We start from the raw sequence: 21,365 nt of genomic DNA, 5'->3' as shown, positions 1-21,365 counted from the left end.
ACACAGGTAACCACAAGCAACCAGCAACCAATGGGCTTTAGTCCAGCCCCCTGATATATAAGGGTCTGTAGTCTCCACTCTCTTTCTCTTACTTCCTGGACCTTAAAGCAAGCACAAGTCCTGTACAAGTCAAGTCCAGCATATCTAGGCCAAAGCCTGAAAGTCTGCAGCCACATCAAATCTGTGAGTGCAAGTCAAGTTTCTACTATCCCTACCAAGTTATAACAGTAGCCTGCATCATTATTATAGCAACTACAAGTCCAAGCAAGCCTGAGAAGTTCCCTGTGTCCTGGTCACCTCTGTAGAAGTTGGCTATTTGTAAAGACTGTTATACTGCCTTGTTCAGTAAAGTTCCAGTTGCATCAAAACCCTACTTTGGACTCTCATTTACTATATGCCGTTTTGGGTTGGTTGTCAGCAGTACCCTACACCATACAACCACATCTTGGCATCATGAACGCTAGGGGTTAATAACATCTTGCCCCAGGGGTTAATACCGCTACCTACATCATCTGGTCCCACCATAACATCGGTGGCTCACCACATGTGATTAAAAATGATCACTTCCTATAACTAATTTGTACGACCCTTAATATCTTTCTGGGAGGAATCTGACATGTAAAGGTAGAGATATTGTAGATACAGAAAAGATCTGTGGTTCATAGACCATAAAGGACATCCAGTAAGCCACAAAGCTTCCCATATGAGCATTTAGATTAATCATAATGCAGAATAGACTAGGGATCGACCGATTATCGGTTTGGCCGATATTATCCGACGATTTTCACGATTTTGACGTTATCGGTATTGGCAATTACCTTGCCGATAATACATTAATGCCGAGCAATCGCACCGCACTCCCCACCGCACCACACCCCCTAACGCACAGCCCCGACCAGAGACTGCCGCTGCCCCATTGCCTCCCCTATCCCCGGTTTCATAATTACCTGTTCCCGGGGCCCGGGGTACTTCTGGCTCCTGCGGTGTCCTGTGTTACACTGTGCGCTGCGCAAGGACAAGTGACGTCCTTAACACGACATCACCGTCAGTGCGCACAGTGACAGATCAGGATGCTACCGGAGCCAGAAGTAGCGCGGACCCCGGGAACAGGTAATTATAAAACCGGGGATGGGGGAGGCAAAGGGGCAGCGGCGGTGGTTGGACTAAGGACCGGAAGGGGGAGAGAAGCGGGCGGCGGTGGTCTCTGGTGGTCTCTTCACTGAATTACACAACAAATGGCGGATACATCACCTGATTAGAGGAATCACAGCCAATAACTGTTTGCAGCAGCTGCCAAAGTAAAACTGCACTGAGGTGTATAAAGATGTACTGTGGAGGCAGCAGCTTCGCCACATGTAGAGCTGGCTTGAGAAAGGACTTTGTAAACAGAACTGCAATCTCTATAAAGATAAAAATTATGCATGTGTTTAAAGCTAAAGCCATTTCTACGGGTAAATATGCAACATACAAGGTGATTGGGAGAAATAAACTGTAATGATGAATTTAAAAACTGAAAAAAAAATTGTAAGAACTGCCAAATACTTTACTGCAGTGCCCCAATAGGGTATATTTCCTATGGTTTGTTAAAGCATCACCTAAATTTATTAAACTGTATGTAAAATGGCAATGTAATGTTGCTTAAAGGGGTTATCCACCATAAGATGATTTTAATACTTACCTGGCAGACAGTAAGGGACATGCTTAGGAATGATCTGCGCTTGTCTTGGGGAGAAATGGCTATGTTGTGAGATTACCATAACACTGTGGCTAGCTTTTTGTGAACTAGTATTTCCTGTTTGAGTTTTCTTTTTTTGCCTACAAATCCCATCATTTCATTTTCCTCCCTCCCACACATCAGCCAGCCTACCCATTGAAACATAAATGAGCTGCATCCATTCAAAAGACCTGTGGTTTTCAATCAGGGTGCCTACAGCTGTTGCATTATTTGCAGATTGATCTCTCACCCACCAAATGATCGCTTCACCCATTGAAGCAGACAGGTTACCTGTCATCAGCTGACTAGTCAGGTCAGGGCTCGGCCGCATTGCAACCTGGGAGAAATCTCAGGCAACAGTCTTTTTGTATGCTGTTAAAAATATATATTGGGGGGAAATTCACATACAAACTGTGAGAAAGGCGTCACACACAGGTACAGACACTATATTATGAACTACACTAACTTTACAGCCCCTGTAGCATAGTCAAATTTAAAAAAAATCCTGGAATACCCCTTTAATTGCATTTTTGTGTGCTACCAGGCAAGAGTTGATGGTATCAAGGAGTTAAGACCATTCACTTTCTGCTCACTGCTGCCAACTCTGATAGACAGCATTGCTGTAGTAATTCATCTGGAATCCCATGGAATCTTCTAGAATATAGGTGAGGTTATTACTATTAGTTCCCTATATAAGTCTAACTTTCCTAGGCCATTTTGAATAATTTTAGTGGTACCATTTTTGTATTGATCGGAATTTTTGATAGCTTTTTATTCATTTTTTTCATGATATAAAAAGTGACCAAAAATATGTTATTTTGGACTTTGGAATTTTTGTACGCGTACGCCATTGACCGTGTGGTTTAAGTAATGATATATTTTTATAGTTTGGACATTTACGCAGGCAATTCCACCTATGTTTATATTTATTTTTATTTACATGTTTTTTTTTTAAATGGGAAAAGGGGGGTGATTCAAACTTTTATTAGGGAAAAGGTTAAATCACATTTATTAAATTTTTTTATGGGAAAAGGGAGGTGATTTGGACTTTTATTAGGGAAAGGGTTAAATGGCATTTATTAACTTTTTTTTACACTTTTTTTTTGCAGTGTTATAGCTCCCATAGGGGGCTATAACACTGCACACACTGATCTTATACACTGTTCACTGCAAAGCCATAGCTTTGCATTGATCAGTGTTATCGGCGGTCGATTGCTCAAGCCTGCATCTCATGCTTAGAGCAATCGCCGAAGGGACATGTCGGAGGAAGGTAAGAGGACCTACGCTCGCGTCCCAGCTGATTGGGACACCACATTTTCACTGCGGTGGTCTCGATCAGCCCCACTGAGCAGCCGGGAAGGTTTCACTTTCGTTTTAGATGTTGTGTTCAACTTTGAACGCCGCGTCTAAAGGGTTAATAGCACGAGGCACCTCGATTGCTGCTGCGCGCTATTAGCCCCGGGTCCCGGCTTCAGATACATGCAGGGACCCACCCGATATGACATGGGGTCACCGCGTGACCCCGCTTTATATTGTGGGAGCTGGCCAAGGACGCAAATATACATCCTTGGTCGTTACGGGGTTAAAATTGAATAAGGCACAAAGTAATTGTGTAAGAATTTTTACAGACTTTGTAAATAACCCATATGTGGCACAAAATTTTTTCCTTTAAAAAAAAAAATATCCATAGTAATACAGCTGCATGCACATTTTGGGGTGGGTAACATACTGAGCCGTTTATTTTTTTTTTGTGGCTTCACTATTGTTTATGTGCCTGTTGGTGCTGCGCGGGCTCAAAATTAAACAAAAATAGCTTTCACGGTATGGATATTCATGGTGCGGCATAGTATGTTTTTAATATTTTTTTTATTTCTGAGGAGGGTGGATTGGTTGTTGCGGGATACTTGGAGTGCAGCTATTTAATGCCAGGCAGGCCAGTCAGGGTGTCACCTGATGCGGTACACCCCCCCTCCCCATCACTCTCTAGCAACGCTACTGGTAATAAAGGGTAGATAAAGAACTTTGGCTATTAAGGGAAAACTTTTCTGCCTTAAAATATGCTTTTATGAGCGGGTTTTGCTTACATGCGATTTATTTATCAAGGTTGTGTGACTATTTGATAAATAGGTTGCATATGAGTAAAAGTAAGTTAAAAAAAAATTGTTCATCTCACAATCTAGGGCCCAACCGGACCGGCGAGACTGGGAAAGAAAATTGTCCAAGTAAGTTAATTACAGAAACATTATACCAGACTTTGTCGTGAGACTGATTGACTGTTGTGCCCCAGTACACATCTTTTGTTGTTATAGGTTATGAAGTAACATTCAAGCATTGTGCCTGATGGACTCGTCAAAAAAAGTTTAATTGCAACCAAGCTAGTAAGTATTGTGCCCGGCTTCGGCCGAGAGACTCCTTGGTGGAGGAAATCTGACCTGATTAAATCTGCCATTAAAGAGTTACAAAATTGCACTGAAATGTTTATGGTCCTGCACTATAATTGCTATGGTCAAATAAAATGTATATAAGTTGTTGTACACAAAAAGTCATAGTGTACAGTATTTTTCTGATGTCTGGTAGCTTTCTTACATGGGTTGTCATAAATATATCAGGAGAAGCAACATTTCACCCCATCACCAGCATCAAGTACAATAAACAGTAAAGTTGTGTACTACATATAGTTATCAGTACACATAAAGTACATATAAGTTATGTACACTTTAAAGTCACAGACAGTAGGACTGTAACACTTAAAACCACACAGTCCCCACCAATGTCATATGTCACTTATGTCAAATGTCATATGTTCTTGTGCTCGTGCACAGGATGCTTTCCTAGCCAGAAGGTATTCCTGATACTCAATAAAGCATGTGATAAAGTATAAGGTAACAGGATGTCAAATTTTATCTACTCAAAATGTCTAGCTTAAGAATTGTCTAGCATAGATAAAATAAGTGTTCTGGGGAGAAGTGTTTAAATGCCAAGGGACCCCAGCAGCCAAGGCATTGGAAAGAAAGCCTCAGGCAACCCAATCCGCCAATGTCACGTATAAAGGGTTAAAATGCATAATCAAAGTGTTATAGTATGCATAGTCAAATGTCATGTTATGCATAGTCAAAATGTTATAGTATGCATAATCCTTAAGTAAAGCTATCAGCATTAGTCATAGTCCTTATTCTCCAGTAATCTCTGTTCTCCGTTGAGCAAAAATTCATCAGAGCATGTATGGACATTTATGGAAAATTCTACAGAGACTCTATTGTGTTGTCAGTTTCTCAAAAACCAAACAGCCTGGAAATGGACATTAATGGCAATGCCCCAGGACTGCATTCGGCCCCAAGGCCGCTTCGTCACTCAATCCTTACAGAACCCTTCATCGAGGGCGACTTATGTTAAGTAGGGGGGTTTGTAATGCCCCAGTACAGGATATAACCCTGTACAGTACTTAGGCCCTGTCAGGTTGAGTTCCTCATTGTCCTAGGAGCTCTCCTGCCGTGTCTCTCCCAGTTTTGAAGATAGTGTTACTGTGTATAGTCAGTATAATGATATGTACTATGTGTATAAAGTATAAAGGACCTTTGGAGGTATCACATGTTATGTTCACGCAATGTGTTATGCGGAGGGCCACAGTTTACAGTGGTCTCTAAACCTTGGCCCTCCAGATGTTGCAAAACTACAACTCCCAGCATGCCCAGACAGCTGTTTGCTGTCTGGGCATGCTGCGAGTTGTAGTTTTGCAACATCTGGAGGGCCACAGTTTTGAGACCACTGGACAGTGATTTACAACCTGAACCCCTCTAAATCTTGCAAATCTACAACTCCCAGCATTCAGGAACAGCATAAGGCTGTCTTGGCATGCTGGTATTTGCACTTGCGTGCCTCCAGCCATTGCATAACTACATCTCCCAGCATGCCCTTTCGCAATCAGTACATGCTGGGAGTTGTAGTTTTGCAACAGCTGGAGGCACACTGGTTGGAAAATACTGAGTTAGGTCATAGAACCTAACTCAAGGTTTTCCAGCCAGTGTGCCTCCAGCTGTTGCAAAACTACAACTCCCAGCACGCATGGTCTGTCAGTGCATGCTGGGAGTTGTAGTTTTGACTCCCCTCCCATGTGAATGTACAGGCTACATTCACACTGGCGGCAGATTACAGTGAGTTCCCCGCTACAAATTGGAGCTGCGGCAAATTTTCCGCCGCAGCTCAAACTCCTAGCGGGAGACTCAGTGTAATCTGCCGCCAGTGTGAATGTAACCTAAAAACACTACACTACACTAACATAAAATAAAGAGTAAAACACTACATATACACATATACACTGCCCCCCCACCCCCCCTCCCCAATAAAAATTAAAAACTTATTGTACGGCAGTGTTTCTAAGATGGAGCCTCCAGCTGTTGCAAAACAAAAACTCCCAGCATTTCTGGACAGCAATTGACTGTCCAAGCATGCTGGGAGTTTAGCAACAGTTGGAGGCACCCTGTTTGGGAATCACTGGCATAGAATACCCCTATGTCTACCCCTATGCAAGTTCCTAATTCAGGCCTCAAATTCGCATGGCGCTCTCACTTTGGAGCCCTGTCATATTTCAAGGCAACAGAATAGGGTCACATATGGGGTATCGCCGTACTCGGGAGAAATTGCCTAACAATTTTTGGGGGGCTTTTTCTCCTTTTACCCTTATGAAAAGGAACAGTTGGGGTCTACACCAGCATGTTAGTGTAAAAAAATAAAATTTTTACACCAACATGCTGGTGTTGCCCTATACTTTTCATTTTCACAAGAGGTAAAAGGGAAAAAAGCCCCCCAAAATTTCTCCCGAGTACGGAGATACCCCATATGTGGGCACAAAGTGCTCTGGGGGCGCACAACAAGGCCCAGAAGGGAGAGTGTGCCATGTACATTTGAGGTGATTTGCACAGGGGTGGCTGATTGTTACAGCGGTTCTGACAAACGCAAAAAAAAAACACACCCACATGTGACCCCATTTTGGAAACTACACCCCTCACGGAATGTAATAAGGGGTGCAGTGAAAATTTACACCCCACAGGTGTCTGACGGATCTTTGGAACAGTGGTCCGTGAAAATGAAAAATTTTGCACAGCCCACTGTTCCAAAGATCTGTCAGACACCAGTGGGGGGTAAATGCTCACTGTACCCCTCATTACATTCTGTGAGGGGTCTAGTTTCCGAAATGGTATGCCATGTGGGTTTTTTTCTGCTGTCCTGGCACCATAGGGGCTTCCTAAATGCGACATGCCCCCGAGCAAAATTTGCTCTCAAAAAGCCAAATATGAAGCCTTCTCTTCTGAGCATTGTAGTTCGTCCGCAGTGCACTTCTGGTCCCCTTATGGGGTACCTCCATACTCAGAAGAGATGGGGTTAAAAATTTTGGGGGGTCTTTTCTGCTATTAACCCTTGCAAAAATTAAAAATTTGGGGGGAAACCAAAATTTTAGTGAAATTATTATTTTTTTTTTTTTTACATATGCAAAAGTCGTGAAACACCTGTGGGGTATTAAGGCTCACTTTATTCCTTGTTATGTTCCTCAAGGGGTCTAGTTTCCAAAATGGTATGTCATGTGTTTTTTTTTTGCTGTTCTGGCACAATAGGGGCTTCCTAAATGCGACATGCCCCCCAAAAAACATTTCAGAAAAACGTACTCTCTAAAATCCCCTTGTCGCTCCTTCGCTTCTGAGCCCTCTACTGCGCCCACCAAACACTTTACATAGACATATGAGGTATGTCCTTACTCGAGAGAAATTGGGCTACAAATATAAGTATACATTTTCTCCTTTTACCCCTTGTAAAAATTCCAAAATTGGGTCTACAAGAACATACGAGTTTAAAAAAATGAAGATTTTGAATTTTCTCCTTCACTTTGCTGCTTTTCCTGTGAAACACCTAAAGGGATACAACATTTACTGAATGTCATTTTGAATACTTTTGGGGGGGGGGGGTGCAGTTTTTATAATGGGGTCATTTATGGGGTTTTTCTAATATGAAGACCCTTCAAATCCACTTCAAACCTGAACTGGTCCCTGAAAAATTGTGAGTTTGAAAATGTTGTTAAAAATTGGAAAATTGCTGCTGAACTTTGAAGCCCTCTGGTGTCTTCCAAAAGTAAAAACTTGTCAATTTTATGATGCAATCATAATGTAGACATATTGTATATGTGAATCAAAAAAAATATTATTTGAAATATCCATTTTTTCAAAGTTAGAAAAATGCTAAATTTAAAATTTTTTCATCAAATTTTGGGATTTTTCACAAAGAAAGGATGCAAGTTACCACAAAAATTTACCACTTTGTTAAAGTAGATTATGTCATGAAAAAACAATCTCAGAATCAGAATGATAATTAAAAGCATTCCAGAGTTATTAATGTTTAAAGTGACAGTGGTCAGATTTGCAAAAAAGGGCTTCGTCCTAGAGGTGAAAATGGGCTCCGTCCTTAAGGGGTTAATTCCCTTCTCGTTAAGTGTTACTCACCCTAAAAAGGGCTGCCCCACACAGGAACTTATCCCTATTTACACCCAAAAACTGCCATTTCCCAGGGTCTCCCTAGAAATAGGGAGAGGTTCCTGTGTGGGGCTGCCCTTTTTAGGACGAGTAACACTTGCCAAGAAGGGAATTAATAGGGCAAGGGAAGGGCCCTACTGGGAAAGTTTTTACCCCCACCTGCTACAATGGACAATACATTGTTCCCTTCCACCTTTTGGAGGCATGTGTTACTCATCCTAAAAAAGGCGGTCCCACACAGGAACCTCTCTCTATTTCCAAATATAAACCCTGGGAAATAGCTGTGTTTGTAGGTAGAAATACAGAGAGGTTGCTTTGTGGGGCCACCCTTTTTAGGGCAGGTAACACTTGTCAAGAAGGGAATTGATAGTGCGATAGTAGGCCCTTACAGGGCAAGTTTTTACCCCCACCAGTTACAAAGGACCATACGTTGTTCCCTTTCACCTTTCAGAGGTCTTTACATCATATCAATACTTGGTGGTGTAGGTGGCACATGCTGTTTTTTGCACACCTTTCCTTTTGTTAAATAAATAAAATGTGGGTACATATATTTTTTTACTAAGAATATTATTAAAAGTAAAGTTTTACGTAATGCATATCCTCAATACTTACTTGTGCACACTAACACTTTTATAAAAGAGTCTGTTTTCTTCTGCCGACCTGCCTCAGCTACTATTCTGATCCTGCCACCTGCCTGATGCCACACATCTGATGCCAAGTTCTCCTTCTTTCACCCAGCTTTGTCACTCGGTATTGGTTTTGCCACCCACTGCCCCACTCTGTCACCGGGTCACTTTCTGGACTCCTGATGCTGCTGATGCCACCTCCAGACTGTCTAATTCTGCCACCATATGTTCTTCTCGTGCTGATGACACCTCCAGGTTGTCTCATTCTGCCACCATATGTTCTCAGGCTGATGCCAGCTCTAGGCTGTCTCATTCTGCCACCATATGTTCTCGTCATGCTGATGCCAGCTCCAGGCTGTCTTATTCTGTAACCATATGGTCTCCTCTTTCTGCCACCAACTCCAGGCTGTCTAATTCAGCCACTATATGGTCTCCTCATGCTACCGCTACCTCCAGGCTGTGACATTCAGCCACTATATGTTCTCCTCTTGCTGCTGCCAACTCCAGGCTGTGTCATTCTGCCAGATTATGGTCTCCTCATGCTGCTGCCACCTCCAGGCTGTGTCACTGTGCTGCCATGTGGTCTTCTGATGCTGCTAGCACATTAAATAAAACTTTTTAGGTTCATCTATTTGAAATCTTTAATTTAAAGTTAAAACATATATTTCATCTCTTCAATTGTTAGGCCCTATGGTCCCATCAGGCTGTTGCCACCTCCAGGTTGGGTCATTGAGCCACTATATGGTCTCCTTATGCTTCCGACACCTCCAGGCTGTGTGATTCAGCCACTATATTGTCTCCTCATACTGATGCCACCTCCAGGCTCTGTCATTGTGCCACTCTGCGACAATGATTCTAAAAGCGAAGCCTGTAATCTGCATGTCATACTGAATAACACTCCCTATGAGTGTTTTGGCAAGGCTTAGTGTTCTACACCCCTATTGAGGCTCTCTGTAGCCTAGAAATAGCAGTTTTTAACCTGTTAAGGACCCAGGGCGTACTGGTACACCTTGACACCCTGGTACTTAAGGACCCAGGGAGTTCCTGATATCGATCAGCAGGCACCCCGCACAAATGTCCAGGGGGGGTCATCAGACCCCTCTATGTCGTCGACCGCTGCAAATCGCCAATTAATTCACACCGGCGATTTGCGGCAATTCCAGGTCATACGGGTGTCCGGTGACCCAGAAAATAAGGGGGATCAGAGTTGTCCAAGACACCCACGATCCCCCTGAAGGGATAGGAGTGAGTTGGCAGGGGTGCCACCCCTACTATCCCTGCTATTGGTTGTCTAGAAGGGACGACCAATAGCAGATCGGGGGACAGGGGGGGTTAACATTTGGTTTCCCTGTTCTGCCCACCCACAATAGGCCAGGCAGAATGGGGAAACCAATGAGGACTGGCACCGAAGGTCCACTTACCCATCGGCGGCAGCAGTGGGCGGCGATCGGTGGTGGTGATCGGTGGCAGAAGAGGACGGCGATGCGGCTCACTGGATCCTACAGAAGCCGGTGTGTTTCCTAGAAACATCTGGAGGGCTACAGTTTGAGACCACTATACAGTGGTCTGTAAACTTTAGCCCTCCAGATGTTGCAAAGCTACAACTCCCAGCATGCCCAGACAGCTGTTTGCTGTGTGGGCATGCAGGGATTTGCAGTTTTGCAACAGCTGGAGGGCTACAGTTTGGAGATCACTGTGCAGTGGTCTCTAAACTGTGGCCCTCTAGATCTTGCAAAACTACAACTCCTAGCATTCCCACACAGCAAACAGCTGTCTCGGCATGCTGGGAGTTGTAGTTGCGTACCTCCAGCTGCTGCATAACTACATCTCCCAGCATGCCCTTCAGCGATCAGTACATGCTGGGAGTTGTAGTTTGCAACAGCTGGAGGCACACTGGTTGGAAAATACTGAGTTAGGTAACAGAACCTAACTGAATGCTTTCCAACCAGTGTGCCTCCAGCTGTTGCAAAAGTACAACTCCCAGTATGCACGGTCTGTCAGTAAATGCTAGGAGTTGTAGCTTTGAAATAGCCCCCCCCCCATGCCCCCCCATGTGAATGAGCAGGGTACATTCACACGGGCGGGTTTACAGTGAGCTTCCTGCTTAAAGTTTGAGCTGTGGCAAATTTGCCGCAGCGCAAACTCCTAGCGGGAAACTCACTGTTAACCCGCCAGTGTGAATGTACCCTAAAAATACGAGAAAATTAGTCCGGAATTGAAGACCATGTAGACATATTGTATATGTGAATCAATATATAATTCATTTGGAATATCCATTTTCCTTAAAAGCAGAGAGCTTCAAAGTAAAAAAAAATGCAATTATGCAAGTATCGACAAAATTGTACCACTAACATAAAGTAGAATATGTCACAAAAAAATAATCTCAGAATCTGAATGAAAACTAAAAGCATCCCAGAGTTATTAATGCTTAAAGTGACAGTGGTTAGATGTAAAAAAAAATGTCCGGGTCCTACAGTGAAAATTGGCTGGGTCCTTAAGGGGTTAATATCGATTTGCCGCAAATAAATTCGGACTGAACCAAGTTTTTTTTCAGAAAATTTGGCGAATCGGAAGAATCTAACTTTTCAAAAATTCGCTCATCTCTAATAAGTGTTAAGCCTATTAGGCTGTATTTGTGCGAGGGGCAGGAGTATATAACGCCCTGACACTTACTGGCTGGTCGTACGTGACTTTTGCAGATGGGCGTGAGGTTTGTGGCTTGGCGGGAGATTCGCTTCAGCATCAGCGTATGGAGGGGTTAAGCGCCGATCTCTATGGGATTGGCTAATGTTGAATCAGAGGACAACAGCAGGGAGTTGCAGGAGGTCAGCATCTATGCTCCAGTTAATGGCCGCACTGATTGTGTTTGACGGGGCAGCGAGGCTCCAGCACGGCAGTGGTGGTAAGCGCTGCCTCGAGCATTGAAATACAGCACTGTACTGGGCTCCCAGCTGATTCACTCTGGGTGGAGGACTGCATGACGTCGCCATGGTGCTGGTGGAACGGTCGGGGTCAGCGCTACATGGTGAGTGAGTTTTGCTGCTTGTTCAGCGCAGTAGCTGGCATCGGTAGCGGGTTACACGGCTGTGTCGTTGTCATGTCCAGCCCTGTGCCCGGCGGCAGTATGGTGTGCACCTGTACTCAGCGTTTTCTGTACGGCTCTCGGTTTTGTCATTTCCTATCACCAAGGGCACAGATAGAAACATGAGGCAATTGTGCTGCATGGTGTGCAGGTTTATATGTGCATAGCATTTAGTATGTATATGTGGTCCGTACGTGATAGCGTTACTGTATTTGGGCATAGCATTTATACTATTTATAAGTTCATAGCATATATAAGGTGTATGCATTGATAACATTTATAATGTGCATTCATCTTCATGACATTATGAGGATTATGTTCATAGCATTTATAATGTGATAGTTCATAGCGTTGATAAGGTGTATACGCTCATAGCGTTCACAAGGTGTAGGTGGTCATAGCATTTATAATGTTACATGTCAGCATTACAATGTGTATACGTTTTCATGCCATTAGAAGGGTATGCATTCTTAGCATTTACAAAATGTATACGTTCCTTGCATTTAGTTTTCATACGTTACAGTGTTTACAGTGCATATACCTTTATTGATACATTACAGTGTTTGCAGTGCGTATACGTTCACAACATTTTTAGTGCTTATACGTTCGTGGCATTAGGTAATTATACGTCTATCGCAGGTAGGGCATAAACGTCTATGGCATTTATAGTGCGTATACGTTTCATAGCATTTATAGTGTGTTAACTTGATAGTGTTTTTTAGTATGTACACATGATAGCGGTTCATAGTGTGTGTGATATCATTTGTTTCTTAGCATTTTTACGGTATTATGTCATAGCATTTATGGCTATGCGCCCATGACATTTATACTGTTCATACTCTCATGACATTTTTACTGTTTACATGCTCATGGCAACGATACTGTTTATATGCCCATGGCATTCATATTGTGCATACGCTCATGGCAGTTATGCTGTTCATACACTAAAGGCATTTATACTGTTTACATGCTGTCAATGTTATACTGTTCATATGCTTATGGCTTTATACGGTTCACACACCGTTTATACGGTTCATATGCTCATGGCATTGATTAGTCATATGCGTATGGCTTTCTATTATTCATACGCCCATGGCACTTCTACTATTCATATGCTTTTGGCCTTTATACTGTTCACATGCTCGTGGTGTTTTATACTTTCACACGCTCATGGCTCTTATACTATTCATACGCTCAGGGCATTCATACTGTTCATATGCTTGTAGTATTTATGCTGTTCACACGCTCATGACAATTATGCTGTTCATATGCTCATGGCATTTATACTATTCATATGCTCATAGTTTTTATACTGTTTCATACGCCCATAGTATTTACACTATTCATGCACTCCTGGCCTCTATACTGGTCACATGCTCATGGAATTTTTACTTTCATGGCATACTGTTCACATGCTTGTGGCGTTTTATACTTTCACACTCTCATGGCTCTTATACTATTCATACGCTCAGGGCATTCATACTGTTCATATGCTCGTAGTATTTATGCTGTTCAAATGCTCATTCATGACATTTTTGCTGTTCATACGCTCATGGCATTTATGCTATTCATGCACTCCTGGCCTCTATACTGGTCACAGGCTCGTGGAATTTTACTTTCATGGCATTTATACTGTTCACACACTCATGGCATTTATATTGTCATGAGCTCATAGCATTCTTATTATTCATACGCTCATGGCATTCATACTGTCATTCGCTCATGGCATTTATATAGTTCTTACATTTCTAGCATTCATACTGGTCATATGCTCATGGCACGCATATTGTTCAGATGTGCATGCCATTTATGTTGTCCGTACGCTCATGGCACTTGTGCTGTTAATGCACTCATGGTAGTCAAACTGTCATCCGCTCATGGCATTTATATGGTTCTTACATTTATAGCATTCATAGTGGTCATACGCTCATGGCATGTGTGTTGTTCATACGCTCATGACATTTACTCTGTTCTTACACTCATAGCATTCATACTGTTCACACGAGCATGGTTTCACATTGTCCATACGCACCCGTTGTTCATACATTCATAGCATGCATGCGGTACGGGCACTCGTTTTTTTTGTGCTGCACATGCAGGCACTCAGGCTTTTATATTCTGCATGGCATTATACCATTTTTCACACGGATAGTACTGCGGTTGTTTTCCCGTCATACCTGACGTAGTTGTTGTTACTGACACGCATTCAGAGCACAGCGTCACGACAAGTAGGTGGCTTTATACCCCTCGTATCTGCCACATCTGCAGGGAGGATACATTGGATAGTTGTTGTTACTGACATGTTTTCAGAACAACAACATCATGACACATAGGCGGTTGTATACCCATTATGCCTACAACGTCTGCAGGGGGACACTTTGCATAGTTGTTGTTACTGACACGTTTTCAAGGTAAACATCACAACATATAGGCATTTTATACCCATTATACCTGCCACGTTGCAGGGGGATACACTGCATAATTGATTGTTACTGGCATGTTTTCAGAGCAACAATATGAAGACACATAGGTGATTGTATACCTACCATACCCGCCACGTCTGCAGGGGCATACACTGCGCAGTTGTTGTCACTGACACGTCTTCAGAGACATCACGTCATATAGGTGGCTATTTACCCTTTATACCTAACACGGCTGTAGGGGGATGCTCTGCAGAGTTGTTGCTACTGACACGCTTGCAGAGCAACAACATCATGGCATATATTTCTTTCATACCTGCCACACCTGAAGTGGGATGTACAGCGTAGTTATTGCTACTGACACACTTTCGGATTTATAGTTTCATGACACATAGTTGGTTATATTAAAAAAAAAAAGGTTAACCTGTCACGGGTACAAGCACGAGGGTTATGCAAGACCTGTCATATCTACAGGCACATTGCTTATGAAAAGACCTGTCACATCTACAGGCACGATGCTTATGAAAGGACCTGTCAAGTCTACAGGCATGATGGTTACGAAAAGACCTGGTGAATCTTCAGGCACGGTGGTTCTCAAGTAGACCTACAGGTACAAGGGTTACAAAAGGATCTGTCATGTCTACAGGCACAATGGCAATGAAGGTATCTGTCACTCGCGGCAGGACGTCACCCCATGGATCAAAAGTTCATCAGTTTCAGGTTGGGTTTAGTGGCCAGGAATGGGGTTATTTGAGTATAGTCGCTGGTACGTAAAACCTGTCAGGTTGATAGGCACCTTGATCTAAGTACTTATTGTTACTGACACATCATGACAACGATAATATCATCACACATAAGCAGTTGTATACCCGTCATACCTGCCACGTCTGCAGGGGGATGTGCTGCATAGTTGTTGTTACTGACACATCTTCAGAGCAACATTATCATGACATTTATGTGGTTGTATACCTTCCTGACACGTCTGCAGGCACGATGGTTATCGAAAGACCTGTCACGTCTACAGGCTTGATTGGTTACGCAAAGACCTGTCATGTCTACAGGCTCAATCGGTTATGCAAATACCTGTCACGGCTACAGATTCCTTTGGTTACGCAAAGATCTGTCACGTCTGCCGGCACAATGCCGATGAAGGGTTCGGTCACTCACATCAGGACGTCACAAAGGGGACCAGGGTTTAGTCGGAACTTGGTAGTTTAAGGTATGGTTAGTCCTCAGGTAAGGGCTTATCCAAGCTTGATTTGCAGGCAATATGGTGCCACAAGTTTATCACCAAAGGTTTGTCATGTAGTTTGTTATTGTGTGTAATGTTGCTAACAGTTTATTTGTTTCCTCTTAATAGCAGGGACTTGGATGTCTTCACGTTATCTGACAGGTATCTTTAGGTTCACTCTTGCCATGACATCACAACTAAGTATGTTAAGATGCATATTTGGCTAGTATGTCAGCCTGGTCCTGTTTTCAATGCCGGCTTCTTTCTTTCAGAATAGGTGGGGCTATCATGGCTCCTCGGTTTCAGGCATCGACTACTACGACAGCTAGCTTGCAGATCCTACTTTCTGTCTTTCGAATTAAAGTCAAATATGGGTTTTGTGTTAGTTATTGGGGTATTGGTTCATGATTAAGAATGCTGCTATTCATCCTACCAAGTTTACTTTTTGCTCTCTAAAGGTGTGCCCTCCGTCGCGGTTACAAATCTGACCACTTTAAGTCTATATTTTGCATACAGGTAGGTATGTATGCATCTTTGTAATCACAAGCACGAGAGTGAAGCCCCGAGCACAAGTGTTAAGCCTATTAGGCTGTATTCGTGCAAGGGGCAGAAGCATTCTCCGCTCCCCCTGCACATCTAGGTGGGGTGTTGGGAGTTGTGTAATAGGGGGTCAGGGGTAAATAACACCCTGACACTCACTGTCTGGGGCGTACGTGACTTTGCGGACCCTCCCAACCCTCCCTTTTCTCAATTCATTCATTACAGGGCATGCCTCACACAGCCCAAGGAAACTAACCAATCATTTTTTCCAGGACAAAAGGTAAAGATGTGCCTTATTGTCTCTCAGAAATTACCTCTGACTAGACTGAAGGTTTCACACTGCCCAGCACTACACAGGGACTTTCCTCCAGCTCAGTGATAGAGCCCAAGCCAGTTTTACCAGCACTTATCTAACTCTGGGTCTCTGTTTTAACATCAAGCAACCCACTAACAGATACTACTTGGGCAGTTCATCACATGTTCCAGCCTTTTTACCACTAAGGGTATTTCTGTGGAATTTCAGCAGCGGACAATTTTTCAATTTTCAAATTTTTTTTAATCTTTCAATTTTAACTGAGTAATCCATAGGATTCCCCAATTACAGAGGAACACAGCCTCCTTTAGTGACATTATTACCAGGATCTCTGCTATTACATGATCGATGCTGCCTCCTCTACTTCCTACACAGTGCTCATTGAAGGTTGTTTATACTGCAAAAGACAAGACAGAAGTGGTAATAAACTTCTTCTGCCTTCTATACAGTATGTCCAGGGTCAGAAAGGTTTGATAGCAGAGGCTTTAAACCCATGCAGTACATTTGCAATGTTTCTCTAGCAACTGGTTCGTGTCGAGAGACTCAGCTGTTCAGTTTAAGGCAGAACTGGCACTGGGAAAAGGGAAAGGTAAATTGGATGGCAGCAGTCATGCTATTTTTCATCTGTTTGTATTACTAAGATTATTTTAATACATTTCCCTTGATGAACTTAATAGGAACCTTTCAGGAAATTTAAATGTATTCATATATATAAGGTATTGCTACCTGTAGCAAATTCCACCATATTTTTTATAATGAAATATCACATGCTAATGTAAAGTAACAGTACCTGGATAAAAGGATAGAATGCCTATCTAGTCCTATCTAGTACTTTCTATTGGAGGTAGCTTCCCTGTAAGTCTATGTCTGACACATAAAAGAGACTTGGGTTCCTTCACACATGTATATTTTGCTGTAATTTTTTTTACAGCAGATTTTCCCACCAGTAGCAGAATATACATATGTAAATGTCTCCTTAAAGGAGTACTCTGCCCCTAGACATCATATCCCCAATCTAAAGAATAGGGGATAATATGTCTTATCACAGGGTTCTGACCTCTGACCTCCGCCTCCCCCCGTGATGCCTGTTAGGCACCCTGCATACTGAACATTATGTTCAGAACGCTTGGTGCGGACAACTGTGGTTGTGATGTCACACCACACTCTCTCCATTTATGTGAATGGGCTGGAACATAATGTTCAGAATGCTAAGTGCTGCATGGAGATCGCGGGGGGGTCCCAGAGGTTGGACATCTTATCTCCTACCTTTGGATAGGGGATAATATGTCTAGGGGCAGAGTACCCCTTTAAAGAGGTTGTTTGACCAAAGAAACAACCTGTCTATAGTTAGTGTTAAAAAGTACAACAAAACCACTTACTAATATAATGTTATTAAAGGGGTACTCCGGTGGAAAACTTGAATCAACTGGTGCCAGAAAGTTAAACAGATTAGTAAATTACTTCTATTAAAAAATCTTAATCCTTCCAGTACTTATTAGCTGCTGAATACTACAGAGGAAATTATTTTTGGAAAACAGTTCTCTCTGCTGACATCATGACCACAGTGCTCTTTGCTGACATCTCTGTTCATTTTGGGAACTGCCCAGAGCAGCATATGTTTTCTATGGGAATTTTCACCTACTCTGGACAGTTCTTAAAATGGACAGAGATGTCAGCAGAGAGCACCGTGGTCATGATGTCAGCACAGAGCTCTGTGTTCCAAAAAGAAAATCATTTCCTCTGTAGTATTCAGCAGCTAATAAGTACTGGAAGGAATCTGATTTTTTAATAGAAGTAATTTACAAATCTGTTTAACTTTCTGGCACCAGTTGGAAAAAAAAAAAAAAGTTTTCCACCGGAGTACTCCTTTAACCATAGTGCAGAGATCTGCCCTTATCAGTTTTGCTCTCTTTCTTGTAGCTGTGACATCACGACACAGGCTGTTAATGCAGAGATCCCCTCTCCTCCCCTTCTACTTCTGTCTGTCAGGAAAATATAATTTATATTAAGAGGGGGAGCTCATATTACTGCTCAGTAGACAACATAAAGCTTTTCTCAGATAAGACTAAAATCTAATGAAGAGTATTATGAACTTCTCTTTTCATACCAAAGGCCTCTCACTGATCACACAGGAAGGAAGGGGGAAATAAACTGTATTCAGAGAGTGAGACAGGATGTCACAGTTACAAGGGTAACCCCTCAGATGATATGGAGAGATCTATACAGTATGGATAATAACATTAAATCAGTGAGTTGCTTTATTTTACTTTTTTAAACCATACAGTTTGTTTCTTCGGTTGGGAAATTGTAAGCTACAGTCACTGTTAAATAGCTATTAGGGTATGAAAGCAGACAGTAACTTTCCTGATGGTGGTTGTCAAACTTATAAAATTGCCTTTTTATTTTTATGCCAATGGTCAAAAAGAGCTGAGCTGCTCAAGTGCTACAGCCTGACACAGCTCCCTATTCCCTACTCCTTATTCACCTTTACCCCCTAGCACCACCCTGACTAACAAACAGGACTCTGTATGTCAGTCACGGAGGTGCTAGGGGGTAAAGGTGAATAAGGAGTTGTGCCAGGCTGTGTCTTTGACACTCGTCTGTGAAATAAAGCAACAATTTTATACGTTTGGTGACTGCCATCTGCTCCAGAAAAGGTTTAGTTTACATTTATACCAGCTATCCAACAATGTCTGCAGCTTTTAACCGGAAAAGAGAGCTGACAAAATCCTTATAATACCTGTCTTGGGATTCTCCTCCAAACGGAAGACACACCTTTTTTTGTAAACAATTGTATCAGGTTTTTTGTTTCAAGTTGGAACAAAGCAGGGTACTGGTTTTCTCAATGAGAGACCTTGATCTAATATTGGTGGAAGAAAACTAATTTGCATATGTTTTTTCCTCAGGGAGCATTGCCTGGCATGTAAGACTCCTTACGCCAGCTGGTGGTCTCCACGCGGAAAAACATTACCCTGAACACTAAAAAAACTGAATTTCAGCCATGGTCCTTGTAGTTCTGTACAACATAATAGGAATGTAATTATAACTTGCAAGATAGGTTGTTTCTTCTGTGTTTAACCCAGCTTTTCCCTGTATCTCCTCCCTCCAGGCTGTTTTTTTGTTCAGAATCACTTTCCAGAATTGTACAATCAGCAATGGAAAACATGAGCAGGATTAAGTGTCATAGTAAAGCTTTCTGAAACCACAACAAATGAATGTGCGGTGCTGTGAAGTAATTCGGGACCCAAACCATCCAGCCAAGAGACAAGGGGGAACATGGGATTTAACAGTGAGATGTTCCACTGCCAGCATCCAAGCTCCTTAATGCTCATACAGTCTTATTAGTATGAAGTTATAGTTTTTAATGAACAAACATAAACCAAACTTCAGATAAAGCATATAATACATTGCTGATATTGCAGTGTGTGATGCCACTGATTCCTATCATGTGGTAATGAAAGGGATTGTCTGGATGGCATAAAAAGTGAAGAAACAAAAGTAATACTCATCTGCTTGATCCCTGCTGTGTCCATCCCAACAGTGTTTGGTTTCTACTGAACTATGCGGCCTGCTTTCATCTTGGCATGCTGGAGGTGACCACCAACTGGTTATAGTGGTGACCCACCTTAGCTATTAATTGGCTGAGCACTACTAGGAAGTTAGTACTGCTCAGCCAGAATCGGCACTGTTGGGACAGACACATAAAGGATTGGGGCAGGTATGTATTAATATTTTAATTTTTTTTACCAGTCAAGACATGCCCCTTAAGATATCTCTAATTGAGGCACATTTACCAGGTATATAAATCCTACAGCACATGAATTTATATGTTTTGATACCACCAAGATTTCTCTATTAATGCGTAAAGTCCTAAAAAACTGTTAAAGGATAGGGGATAAGATGTCTGCTCGCATAGGGGTCCCACAGCTGGGACCCCCATGATCTCTGTGCAGCACCTGGCTTTTGTTTACACCACACCTATATGGGGACTTCCATAGATTTGCATTGAAGGGGCGTGATGTGACAGCAATCAGTACAAAATGCTGAACAAATTCTGAACGCTGGGGCAGCAGAGTACCCCTTTAACATTGGTTATGGTAATCTGAAGTGTTTCTACTGGTGGATAGTAAACTCAACTTTAGTGATCAGTACCAGACAGTGGCTACAAATGCTTATAAAGTCATGGTCACTAAAAAAGACATAGAGGCCTCTATGGCATAAACTCACTGCATGGTAAAAAGAATGTTAAATAACAGAAGATGACTAAATATTAGGACACCATTATTATTTTTAACCCCTTAAGGACGCAGCCCATTTGGCCCTTAAGGACGCAGAAAATTTAATGTTTACGTTTTCATTTTTTCTTCCTTGCCTTCAAAAAATCCTAACTCTTTTATATTTTCATCCACAGACTAGTATGTAGGCTTGTTTTTTGCACGACCAGTTGTCCGTTGTAAGGCCATCACTCACTTTACCATAAAATGTATAGCGCAACCAAAAAATACTATTTGTGTGGGGAAATTAAAAAGAAAACCGCAATTTTGCTAATTTTGAAAGGTTTCGTTTTGACGCCGTACAATTTACGGTAAAAGTGACATGTGTTCTTTATTCTTTGGGTCAATACGATTAAAATGATACCCGTGATAACATACTTTTCTATTATTGTTGCGCTTAAAAAAAATCACAAACTTTTTAACCAAATTAGTACTTTTAAGATCCCCCTATTTTGAAGACCTATACCTTTTTCATTTTTCCGTATAAGCAGCGGTATGAGGGCCCATAGGGGACTATTTATAGCAATCATTCGATTGCTAATCCTGTTCAGTGCTATGTATAGGACATAGCACTGATCAGGGTTATCGGTCATCTTCTGCTCTGGTCTGCAGGAAGGCAGATCAGAGCAGAAGACTCCCGGAAGACA

The 21,365-nt window shown here is 42.3% G+C and overlaps 1 long non-coding RNA gene across 1 annotated transcript; it reads left to right on the top strand.

Moving 5' to 3' along the window:
• The first annotated feature begins 101 nt into the window (after positions 1–101).
• LOC130291254 (uncharacterized) lies at positions 102–19,760 on the top strand. Its single transcript, XR_008847850.1, has 6 exons — positions 102–183; positions 2,259–2,379; positions 3,895–3,936; positions 4,024–4,092; positions 18,557–18,692; positions 19,554–19,760. It is a non-coding gene; the product is annotated as an uncharacterized LOC130291254 (long non-coding RNA).
• Positions 19,761–21,365: the final 1,605 nt, after the last annotated feature.

This window comes from Hyla sarda, chromosome 9 (assembly GCF_029499605.1).
Source record: "Hyla sarda isolate aHylSar1 chromosome 9, aHylSar1.hap1, whole genome shotgun sequence".
In the NCBI taxonomy this organism is placed as follows: domain Eukaryota; kingdom Metazoa; phylum Chordata; class Amphibia; order Anura; family Hylidae; genus Hyla; species Hyla sarda.
The sequence above is the reverse complement of the archived record's forward strand: the minus strand, read 5'-3'. Positions and strand labels throughout refer to the sequence as shown.